The 8947-nt window shown below is 52.4% G+C and overlaps 1 long non-coding RNA gene across 1 annotated transcript; it reads right to left on the bottom strand.

Moving 5' to 3' along the window:
- Positions 1-1293: 1293 nt before the first annotated feature.
- LOC147370218 (uncharacterized) lies at positions 1294-4679 on the bottom strand. Its single transcript, XR_015166074.1, has 2 exons — positions 3355-4679; positions 1294-1768 (listed from the first exon to the last, which is right to left on the bottom strand). It is a non-coding gene; the product is annotated as an uncharacterized LOC147370218 (long non-coding RNA).
- Between the last annotated feature and the right edge of the window lie 4268 nt (positions 4680-8947).

Genomic DNA, 8947 nt, shown 5'->3' on the forward strand with positions numbered 1-8947 from the left:
AGGCGGGGGGTGGGGGGTGCTCTGCGTCTCAGAGCCTCTGCTTCCCACGTGGACAAGTTGGACTGGGCGGCAGATCCCCGAGGCCCCTTCCGCTCAACCTGGGAGACCTCGGTAGCAGGAGGTCCACCAGCCCTGCCTGTCCTGACCCCAAGCCTTTGGGGAGGCAGGCACTTCTCAGCTCTGATGAGCACATCCATCCTCCAAAGCTCAGCTCAAGTGTCCGTTTGCCCAGGAAGCTCTCCCATCAGGTGGTCTGCCGCCTCCCCCATTCCCACCCCGCAGCAGGGAATGTGTTTGTTACCATGTCTGTCTGCCCCGCAACACTGGGCCCCCGACATCTTTATCTCTTGCATGTCCGGTTGGCTGGCACAGTCTGTGCTCAGTATGGGCTTGTGGAACCGGGTTCAAAGTTGGGGGCCCAAATGCCATCTCCTCCTGAACGCCTCCCTGGGGCCTAGGGAGGGCCACTTCCCTCCCCAGGAGGTCTGCTGGCCCCGCCAATGAAGACACCTGCCGTCTTATTCATCTTTATTTTTCATAGCCTCGATTTCTGTTTATTTGTTTTCTAGCACCTGTCCTCCCCAATAGGACATCAGCCCCAGGGCAGGGACCTGGCCCAGAATGGTGCTTGATATTAATGCATGGTAGGTGCCCAGGGGGGAAGGCAGTCTCCGGCACCCAGCAAGGACCTTCAGGTGGGGTGGGCACTCAGGCCTGCTGGATCTGTCAGCATGTCCCTGGGTGTCTCATCTCACTCCTCCCTAGACCTTAGAGCTGGACACATCAGGATGCCCTCTGACCTAACCCTCATCCAGGAGCACAGAGAGGGTGAGGGGTGTGCCCAAGCTCACGCAGAAGAAGTCGCCTGACACCCCACCCTCCTGATGTCATGCCCCCTGACCGCTCCTCTCTCCCAGGTCGCCTTTTTCTTGTCTTACCTCAGTAATATATTCAGCAGTCTGTCTGGGCACCACTCTCTTCCCCTGAATTGTACCCACTGATCAGACATAAGGCAGGGAGGTTTTGTGTTGGGGAGCCACTGGCTGGGTAGGGGGTCACTCTGTCCTGAGTCCAAACCCTGCCTCTCACACTTCTCAGAAGAGGAAGGGACCTGGGAAAGTTGGGTCATTTCTTTTTTTTTAAGTCTGGAGGCTCAGATGGTAAAGCAGCTGCTTGCAATGTGGGAGACCTGGGTTCAATCCCTGGGTCGGGGAGGTCCTCTGGAGGAGGGAATGGCAACCCACTCCAGTATTAGTGCCAGAGAAATCCCATGGACAGAGGAGCCAGGCGAGGTACAGTTTTACAAATAATTTTAACTGTAGTAAAATACACATAACGTAAATTATACTGTCTTAACCATTTCTAAATACACAGTTCAGTGGCATTAAATACGTTCATAATGTTGTGCAACCTTCACCACCAACCATCTCCATAATCTTCACCTTGCAAAACCGAAACTGCATGCATTAAACAATAACTTCCATCCCCCGCCCCTGGCCCCTGAGCCCTTGGCAGCCATCCCACTTTCTGTTTCTATGAGGGTGACTACTCTAGGGACCTCGTGGAAGTGAAATCATAGTTTCTCTTTGGGGGACTGGATTATTTCAGTTAGCAAAATGGCCTCAAGGTCCATCCATGGAGCGAGTGTCAGAACTTCCCTCCTTTTTAAGGTTCTGTAGCATTCCATTGTACGGATCCGCTTTGTTTATCCATTCATCCTCAACGGACTGTTGATGGGGTTCTCCTTGGCAGGAAAGTTATGACAATTCTAGAGAGAGTATTAAAAAACAAAGACATCACTTTGCTGACAAAGGTCCGTACAGTCAAAGCTATGGCTTTTCCAGTAGTCATGTACAGATGTGAGAGTTGGACCATAGAGAAGGCTGAGAGCTGAAGAATTGATGCTTTTTAACTGTGGTGTTAGAGAAGACCTTTGAGAGTCCCTTGGACTGCAAGGAGATCCAACCAGTCCATGCTAAAGAAAATCAACCCTGAATATTCATTGGAAGGACTGAAGCTGAAGCTCCAATATTTTGGCCTCCTAATGCAAAGAACTGATTCATTGGAAAAGACCCTGATACTGGGAAAGATTGAAGGCAGGAGGAGAAGTGGATGACAGAGGATGAGATGGTTGGATGGCATTAACAACTCGATGGACATGAGCTTGAGCAAATTCTGGGAGATAGTGAAGGACAGGGAAGCCTGGCATGCTGCCCATGGGGTGGCAAAGAGTCGGACACCACTAAGCAACTGAACAACAAACAGCTCAATGGACCCTTGGGCTGCTCCCCGCTTTTGGCTACTGTGAATAGTGGTTCATTTCTTTTTAAGCCTCTTTCCTCGTTTGGAAAATGGTGTCCCTGTCCTGATATTTTAGATGAATTAATTTCCTCGACATTTGCTTAATAAGCCACGGAGGTCTCATAAATGGGGTAAAAATGCTTGTATTTGCCAAGTACTCTCTGCCTGCCCGGTGCCCTTCTGGACTTTACATGTGTTGACTCATCAAATTCTCACAACCCTGCAAGGCAGGTGCCCCTGTTATCCCATTTTACCGAAGCAGAGAGAAGCAGTGACCTTGCCCAAGGTTGCAGCAAGGAAGTGGCAGAACTGAGACAGAAAGTCACAGGCTCCAAAGTCAGGTATCTGTCAATTACGTATTCTCCCACGTGACTAGGTTTTCCTGTCCGCGGTGCCTAAAGGCAGTGTGCTCACAAACTCACAGGGAACTGTCCTCATGACCCCTGGCTGCTGACTCCCTGACGCATCCCAAGCATTCCTGGTGGCGGGAGCAAGTCACTGAGGGGGTCAGTCCTGGGAAGGAAGATGGGGAAAAGCACCAGAGGTCTCTGTGGACCATCTAGTCAGCAGAAACACACCCAGATGTTCCTAAAAGTAGAAGTGGTATGGAGCTGACAGAAGCAGAAGACATTAAGATATTCCTTTAACCCAAGTTTTCTTCTAATTTAAAATTAAAAAGAATTTTTTTGCCATGCCACGTGGCATGTGGGATCTCAATTCCCCCACGAGGGGTTGAACCCTGCCCCCTTGTGTTGGAAGTGCAGGATCTTAGCCACTCGACCACCAGGGAAGTCCCTCAGCCCAGCTTTTGAAAACCAAAACCACAACAAAACACATTCCAGAATCCTGTAGAAACTCCTATTTCATACAGCTCCTTGGAATAAAAGGCTAAAAACCACATTCCATCTAGTTGACATCATCAAGGGGAATATCTAACAATATTCTTAGGGAACAGCACATTAATTTAATGCCAAGAAACATAATACCCTATCATCTAACTTTATTTCCACTGTCAAATGGGAGGAAGAGCACACGTTTCCAGGGACGACTCACCTGAAAGGGAAAGTTGTTGTACAGTCAGACATCCTTCCCATTTGGGGCTCCATACAGCAGAAGAGGCTTGGGATTCCTCCCTCAACAGCATCTGGCCTAATTACCCTGCTGGCTGGCACAGGGCCCACTTTTAGGGCAAAGGTGCTTGTGGGTCCTCTGAAGAGCCCTCTCCTTCTCCTGTGTTAGCCCAACATTTCAGCTACCTTCTGATCTGTTCTGGGATAATTGTCAGTTGCACCAAGCTTGGAGAAATCAGCTGGTTCTTGGCACCCAGGAAACTAACACACTTCTTCAGGCCCCTAATCGGATTGGCAGTTCAGGATGGTAGCAAAGCAGTTGCTTATTTATCATTGCTATTTTCTGTAAAGGAGAAAGTAACCACCTAGGTCTAGAACCACCTGGTCCCTGACAACAGCTCTTGTTTCCTGAGAGCCCACTGTGCCCTAGGCACTTTCCACTCTCTAATCTACTTAGTGACCCCTTGAGACCCCTCCCTCCTTTGCCTGGTGAGGACCAGTGACTCTCCCAAGGCCACAGGGCAAGGAAGCTGCAGAGGCAGTATTTGAACCCAGCTCTGGTAGTGGGAAAGAATCCACTGGCAATGTAGGGGACATGGGTTCAAGCCCTGGGTCGGGAAGACCCCTGGAGGAGGAAATGGCAACCCACTCCAGTATTCTTGCCTGGAAAATCCCACGGACAGAGGAGCCTGGAGGACTACAGCCCATGGGGTTGCAAAAGAGTCAGGCACGACTTAGCCACTACACGACAGCTGGCAGTGACCAGCCCTGAGCCCTTTTCTCATCCCAGGTGTGACTCCAATTCTCTGCCTGGCTTTTCACCTCAGTTGTCCTAGATTAAGAGAGCCTCCAAGGGCTGTGGCCGAGGCCTTGGTCAGGGGGTGTGGACTTGGAGGAGGCAATTCATGGTGAAAGGTCAGCTAAACCCAGTGTCTGTTGGAGCTGAACTGCCAAGATTCTCAGAGAAGGGGGAGCAATGCCGACTAGAGCTGGGGTATGAGGAAGGGGGCCAGGGGCCCACAAGTAAAGTTTGGGATCCTTAGTTGAGGGCCCCCATTTCAGACCTTGGGGCAGGGGTTTAAGTGCAAGTAGCTTAGTATCGAGATGGGTCAGTAGAATAATGGCTCCCAAAGGTGTCCACTTGCTCCTCCCAGGAACCTACGAATGTGTTAGGTTTCACGACAAAAGGAACTTTGCAGATGTGAATATAGCGTGGACCTTGAGAGGGGGAGATTATCCTGAATTATCTGGCCAATAACCTAATCACATGAGTCCTAAAATAGTGCCAGAGGGAGGGGGTTTCCCTGGTGGTCCTGTGTTTAAGACTCCCGAGCTCCCAATGCAGGGGGCCTGGGTTCAATCCCTGGTCAGGGAACTAGATCCCATGTGCCACAACTAACAGTTTGCATGCTACAAAGAAAGATCCTGTGTGCGGCAACGAAGCTGGAAGATTCTGCATGCTGCAGCTAGGACCCTGCGGCAGCCAAAGAAATAGATAAAAATGAATATTTCCTTTAAAAAGTGGAAGAAGGAAGACAGAAGAGTGGGTCAGTGAGAGGAACTTGACCCGCTGGCTTTGATGATGGAGGGAGGGGCCACGAGGCAAGGAATTCAGGAAGCCTCTGAAAGAAAGTGAAAGTGTGAGTGGCTCAGTCGTGTCAGACCCTTTGTGTCCCCATGGACTGCAGTCTGCCAGGCTCCTCTGTCCCAGGCATTTCCCAGGCAAGAACACTGGAGGGGGCTGCCATGCCCTTCTCCAGGGGATCTTCCCAACCCAGGGATCGAACCCGTGTCTGTCTCCTGCATTGGCAGGCGGCTTCTTTACCACTGGTCCCACCCGGGAAGCCTCAAGAGCTGCAGGTGCCAGGAACCAGAAGAGGCCTCCGTAGAGCCTGGGGCAGGTACACCAGGGACGGGTAGGGGACACTGGAGTCTCAGCCTCTGTGAAGCTGCCTCACTGAACTCACAGCCTTTCTAAGATGCTGATCCGACGTCTCCTCCCCTGGCTGCACGTCCTCCCGAGGCTCCCTACTCCCCACAGTCCCGTTTGGCCCCCGTCGTGGGGCCCCACCCCCAGCAGGCCCTCCACCCTCTAGATCTTGTGGCTAAGAGCACTTCTGGCCTTTGCAGACGCTGTTCCCACTGCCTGGAACGCGCCCTCCCCACCCTACCGCCTCCCCGCCTCCCGTCCACACACCTCTCCTTAATCCCCGCGTTCACCCACATGACCTACTTCTGGAAGCCTTCCCGCCCCACCCCCGGGGCTGGGCCAGAGGCCTCTCTTGCACAGTCTGCTGCCCCGGCCAATGCCGGCCCCTCCCGGGCCCCCGCCCCACCCTAGGGCGCTGCCCCGGACGTGGCCCGCCCCCGGGCAGCTGGGCCTGACTCAGCGCGGCCCTGGGGCCTGGCACACAGCGGCCTCGGGGAAGGACTCTGCTCTGCAGAACCCAAGTCATGGGAAAGGCATGCCTTGCTGCCCGCAGCCCGGTGGCTGGCCGCTCGGCCCGGCTATTTTTACTTCTTCCCCTGCAGAGCTGAGGCCGGCGGGGCAGGTTCTCAAACAGAACCCGCGAGACCTGCTAGATCCAGCGAAGACGCTGCTCCCTCCGCCGGGGAGGCCCCTCCCCGGGACGGAGCGACCGCAAGCAACCCGGAGAGCTGAAGGCTCCGAGCCGCCAACCCGAGGCCCCAGGAGAGTCCTGTAACATGGAGCTGGGTTCGGGGCCTGGATTAGCCATGCCCTCTCTGAGTGACCTTGAGCAAGTCACGGCACCGCCCTCCTCTGCCAGGTGGGCGGGAGCCTAGCTGCTCTCTCTCTCTTGCAGGTCATCCGGAGGACAGAATGATCAGAATGATAAACAGATACGTCTAATTTGAATGAGACTTTAAACAGGCAAAATGGTCACATGATTCAAAATTCAAAATATAGAAAGGGCTATTTACTCCCAAGTCCAGACCTTGTGCCCAGACACACAGCTACCTTCCCTAAAGTCCTCTTTCCCTTTCTCCCTCCCTCCTTTTCTCTCTGTCTCTCTACAGATATACAGATATAGTTAGATAGAGAAATATAGATAGGTAGATAGATAGAAAGGCGCAGAGAAGGACTTCCTTCGTGGTCCAGTGGTTAAGACCCTGCACTTCCACTGCAGGGGACAAGGGTTCGATCCTCGGTTGCAGAAATAAGATCCCACATGTTGCACCACGTGGCCTAAAAGAGGGGGAAAAAGAGACAGAGTGAGTCAGAGTTGTTATGAGAATCCGAGTGTTCATCTTTATACACAGGTAAACAAGCCCCAACTGGGGTGCTAGAGAAGACTCTTAAGAGTCCCTTGGACTACAAGGAGATCGAACCAGTCAGTCCTAAAGGAAATCAATCCTGGGTATTCATTGGAAGGACTGATGCTGAAGCTGAAGCTCCAATACTTTGGCCACCTGATACACAGAACTGACTCCTTAGAAAAGACCCTGAAGCTGGGAAGGATTGAAGGCAGGAGGAGAAGGGGACGACAGAGGACGAGATGATTGGATGGCATCACCGACTTAATGGACATGAGTTTGAGCAAACTCTGAGAGATGGTGAAGGACAGGGAAGTCTGGGGTGCTGCAGTCCTTGGGGGTCACAGAGCTGAACACGACGGAGCGACTGAACAGCAGCGACGCGCACGCCTCGTTACTGGAGCAGCTATTCTTTGCCACACGCTTTGGCACACAGTTGTGCTCGTAAATGTTAGCTTTGATGCTTCACCCTCTGACATCACCAGCTTCAGGATTGTCAGTGTCAACTACTGTTTATGGACTGAGCACCTACCAGGCACTGTGCTGGGTTCCCTGAAAATATTCCCGTTTTATGGATGAGGAAACGGAGGCTCAGGGAGGCTGGGTGACTTGACACAGTCACACAGCTGGCTGATGGCAGAGCCAGGAATCAGCCCTGGTTTTTGACTCCAAAACCTAGTGCTCAGAGCCACTTGGCTTCTGGTGACCCGGCTCCAGGCAAGTGTCCCAGGCTCCAAGAGTGTCAGGCACACCCAGGCTGTCCCTGTGAGGGCCCCACGTCTCTGGACAAGCTTTAGGGAGGAATGTGTCTGCCCAGCCACCCACACATCCAATGGGCCCCACCTTCCTCCTGAAGTCACCAGTGTCAGGCTGGAGGGCCCCATGCCAGGCAGCCCACACCCTGTGGTGCCCAAACGTCCAGAGATGACAAAGCCTCGCCCCAAGTCACATAGCAAGGGAATGACAAGCCCAGAACTAGGTTGCAGGGCAGGCCCTGAACAGCCCTGTCATACGGGAAGTGTTTAATCAACACCAGTATGGAAAGGTGTTCACCCATGCCTTATCAGAGCACCCCCAAAGCATCACTGGGACTCTGGTTCCCATCTAAGGTGCCCTTATTAAACCCTAAACTTCTGGAAGGCAGGGCCACCCACAGCTTATTCCTCATGGTGGGTACCCATCCCCACCCTGCCCATGCCAGGACTCCTGGGACGGGGCCTAGAACCAGGCTGGATGGGTGCACGAAAGAATTCTCCTACTCCCCTGACATTAGGTATTGCTGATTTGAACCTTAAACTCATAAAATAAGAACTCTAAGAGTGTTTAAATCCTGTAACATCGTGTTCCCTCCACAATAGGATGTCCCGGACTTCTGTGAATTCAAGTTGTCTCATTTACCAGCTGTGTGACATTGGGCAAGCTGCTTAACCTCTCTGAGTCTCAGTTCCTCACCTGCAAGATGCAATTAATAAAATCTACTGTACGGGTTGTGGGCAGGGCAAAATCAGATGGTACAGGTAAAAGCATCCAGCAGATAAGACTAAAATCATATTAACCACACAATCCTAATACACAGTGGACCCCATTTCTGAGCAGATATTGTGGTGGGCTCTCGATATCCTTTCTGTGGAGGATGAGGTCATTTATAGAAACTTTGCGGTTTGCTCTGATGCTTTCTAACTGTGGTGCTGTAGAAGACTCTTGAGAGTGTCTTGGACAGCAAGGAGATCAAACCAGTCAATCCTAAAGGAAACCAACCCTGAACGTTCATTGGAAGGACTGACGCTCCAATATTTTGGCCACCTAATATGGAGAGCCGGACTCAATGGAAAAGACCCTGATGCTGGGAAAGACTGAAGGCAGGAGGAGAAGGGGGGGCGACAGAGGATGAGATGGTGGGATGACACCACGGACTCAGTGGAGGTGAATTTGTGCAAATTCCAGGAGATGGTGAAGGACAGGGCAACTTGGGGTGCTGAAGTCCATGGGGTCACAAAGAGTCAGACACGACTTCCTGACTGAACGAGTATTTGCACCACAGACATTGTCAGGTGGTGCAAATTAGTGCTTCTCCCACCCGGCCCCTGTCCTGCCTGCTCACAGGTGCAACGCTGACTGTAAGAATACGACAAGGGACCAACTTAGATTAGGGGCTGGGGGACTCAAGGAAGGCTTCTCAGAGTGACTGACATCTGAGTGAGGCCTGAAGGCTAACTGGGACTAAACTAGGTGGGGAGCGAAGGGAAGGGCAACTGGGCAGAGGGAACAGCACTCGAGGAGACCCTGAGAGGAGAAATAGC

Source organism: Bos grunniens, chromosome 6 (genome assembly GCF_055505025.1).
Source record: "Bos grunniens cultivar Pamir isolate PY7600 chromosome 6, Bosgru_T2T1.0, whole genome shotgun sequence".
Lineage (NCBI taxonomy): Eukaryota > Metazoa > Chordata > Mammalia > Artiodactyla > Bovidae > Bos > Bos grunniens.